Below are 3,829 nucleotides of genomic sequence, written 5' to 3' on the forward strand. Positions count from 1 at the left end.
CCCAGAAACAGACTACACATGTATGGACATTTGCTTGAGAACAGAAGTGTTAACACCAATCAGTGAGAATAGATCAGACTTTGTTTTAAACAGATATCCATAGGGCATGGTGGCTCCTGCCTATAACCCCAGCACTCTGGAGGCTAAGACAGGCAGATTACTTGAGGCCAGGAGTTCGAGATCAGCCTGGACAACATGGCAAAACCCTATCTCTACTAAAAATACAAAAGTTAGCTGGGCATGATGGCACACACCTGTTATCTCAGCTACTTGGGAAGGCAGAGGTTGCAGTGAGCCAAGATCTGAGCAACAGAGAGAGACTGTGTCTTAAAATAAAAATAAACAAATACGATTGGGACAATTTGACATCCATATGGGCAAAAATTAAACCATGATTTCAAACCATACACACAAATCAGTTCCTGGTGGAGTAAATATCTAGGAATTAAAGGCAAGTCTACTAAGCTTTAGTTTGATAATAGAGGAGAATATCTATATGACTTCAAAGCAGGAAAAATTCCCTAAGTAAATCACAAAAGCCCTGATAATAATGGGCAAGACTGGTAAATTTAACTCCAGTAAACTAAGAACTTCTACTCATCAAAAACACCACAAAGAGAGCAAAAAGGCAAATCACAGAGTGGAAGAAAATATTTACAATACATACAAGGATGTATATTCCAAATACATGCACACACACATACACAATTTAAAATTGGACAAAATAATCAAAAGGGCATGCCCAAAAAAGAAAAGCACCAAATGATCAATAAATATATAAAAGGAGCTTGACTTCCCTGGTGGCCTGGGAATTACACATTCAAACAACTACAATGAGATAATACTTCATGCCAACTGATTCCTAGGTATCTACCCTAGAGAAAACATTGTGGACATATGCCCCAATATGCTCATTTTAACATTGTTCTTAGGAGACCCAAATTGAATATACCTAAATATATACTAGCAGTAGAGTGGATAGATGAATATGGCATTCTGGAATACAGTATTAGGATCTATTCTTAGGAATAAACTGTCTATATGCAATATCAACAGATCTTAAAATATGATATTGAGTAAAAGAGGAAGACAGTAGAATTCAGATGATTTAATTTAATAAAGTTCAGAAATATATAAAATAGACTATATTGTTCAGGCATGCATACGTAGGTGGTAAAATACAAAGAAAAGCACAGAAATGATTATTACACAATTCAGAGTAGCCATTCCCTTTAGAGGAGCGAGAGAGTTACAATAATGAAGGAATTCATAGGAGACATTTCAGGTCTTGGCAGCATTATATTTCTTGACCTAGGTCATGGAACCTTACAGATTCTCTTCTATTACTTATTAAACTGTGGATTTATGGTATATATATTTTTCTGTAATATATGATTTACTTCATATGAAAATATTTTTTAAGCTTAGATGAAAATATTATCTTATGTTTATTTATTTTCTCTAGTAACTCAATCCTAAAAGCCACACTATTCTTCTTTTCTTTTCTTTTTTTTTTTTTTTTTTTAAGAGACAGAGTCTTGTTCTGTCACCCAGGCTGGAGTGCAATGGTGTGATCTCAGCTCACTGCAACCTCTACCTCCCAGGTTCAAGTGATTCTCCTGCCTTGGCCTCCAAAGTAGCTGAAATTACAAGTGCCCAGCTAATTTTTATAATTTTAGTAGAGACGGGGTTTCACCAGTTTGGCCAGGTTGGTCTCAAACTCCTGACCTCAGGTAATCCACCCAGCTCGGCCTCACAAAGTGCTGGGATTACAGGCGTGAGACACGCTGCTGGCCAAGCCACACTATTATTCCTTAAAATTTCCATGCAGGGTAGCTATATATGTAATATAGTACATGCCAGTGGGTTTTTATTGAGTCAAGGAAAGAGATTAAAGTAATGATTATATGAACAGATTCACCCAGGCACTAAAAATGTATTTGTAAAATCCCGTATATACTTTGGATAAGGAATCATGATTTTGCAGCATTTTAAGTTTCCTCTGAGATAGTTCAGTGGTGTGGAACTGAACCATTAGACAGTTCTTCAACGTGCAACTTTTCTTACCTGTGAAGAGAGGCAGAAAATGAAGTGTTTAGAGTAGACAAAAAATTCTCGTTAGCTGAATGCTGAGAGAATGGCACAAGTGGCTATTTGTGAGATTCAAATATTGCTTAAAGAAGTCCCAAGGGATATGGAAGTTCCTACTTCTCACAAGGTTGCTGGCTATTAACTGGAGATCCTTAATAAGCACAGCTGGTAGGCTAATGGGACACAGAAATGTAAGGAGACACAGAGATATCTAATTCCAAGAACAGTTATGGTTATGGAAGTTCCTCTGCCACCCTTTGTAAAAACTATCTTTTCCTTTCCACCTATCTTCTTTACTGTTTTGGACTGACTCCTCACTAACTACTGACCTTTCATTTATCTGCTCAGTTTACAGTCAAAATGATGATGAAGAACTAAGGAAGAAAAGGATATCAAATGATATCATCAAAGATTTCTGATTCCAGCAAGGATAGAGTAATAGGGACCATACTCATCTTGCCATATTAAACAACTAGAAAACTGGACAATGCCTATGAAACAATGGTTTCATACACTAATCTAGAGAGAACACAAGACTGTGGTACCTGAGAGAAGGGAAACAAATAAGGTGAGCCTTTTCATTGCACAGGCTTCCTGCCTAAAGAATTTTCAGGCCACAGAGCCGAGAAGAGAAACCCCAACAGATTTTAGTTGCCCCACTTAGTTGAGGAGACAGAGACGACAGTTTGGAAAGACCAAGGCAGCTAAAATGTGTAGGGCAAAGTAGCAGAGAGAAGGAGGCCGTCCACATTCAGAATGCTGTCAGTATGCACAAGGGTTACTCTAAGACTGGCTGAGCTCTGCTCTGCACATGTAGAAGAAAAGCTACCTGAGGACAGGGAAGAAACCACCAGAAAGGAGTAGTTAATACACAGAGCTTTCACCGGGTTGGGAATCGTTTTGCTCAGCTACTAGAGGGGTAAGATATGCACCATTGGGTAGAACATTCAGAGAGTATTACCTTAGTAATGGGGCTAAATTAGCAATACACTAAAGCTGCTCTGGACTTGCCCTGTCAACGCTTAAAATAAAGTCTCAGAAAGATCTAATTGAGGCCATAAAACTTACCTGCACACCAGGACAAACACATCATTATTTAAATACATGTAATAAAATCCAACAACCAATAGTATATGACTCACAATGCATGGCATCCAATCAAAACTCATGATGTCTGCCATTCAAAGAATGATAACACTCTGCATGTTACCAGACATGCCAAGAAGCAGGAAAATATGATCCAAACCAGAAAAAAAAAAAAAAAGTCAATCAGTGGAAACAGACACAGAAATCACAGTGAAAATAACACCTAGCAGACAAGGATGTCGAAACCACTATATGTACACTTTGAAAGTTACAGAAGATAGAGAAAAATATGAATAACATGAGGAGATAAATAGAAGAGATTACAAAACACAAATGGAACTTCTAAAAAGGGAAAATACAGCATCTGACATAAAAAATACACTGGATATAATTAACAGATTAGATACTACAAATCAATGAACTTGAAAGCACAGCAGTGGAAACTCTTCAAAATGAAGCTACGAATGGGGAGAAAAGACTTAAAAAACTTAACTCAGCATCAGGTTTCTATGGAACAGTACAAAGCAGTCTAAAGTATACAGTTGAAGTCGCAAACGGAGGCAGAAAAATATTTTTAAAAATAATAATATTGAAAATGTCTCAAATTTGATGAAAACTCTAAACTGTTTAAGAACCTCAACAAGCAGAGTAA

Source organism: Sapajus apella, unplaced genomic scaffold (assembly GCF_009761245.1).
Source record: "Sapajus apella isolate SASKATOON/1434 unplaced genomic scaffold, GSC_monkey_1.0 scaffold6, whole genome shotgun sequence".
Lineage (NCBI taxonomy): Eukaryota > Metazoa > Chordata > Mammalia > Primates > Cebidae > Sapajus > Sapajus apella.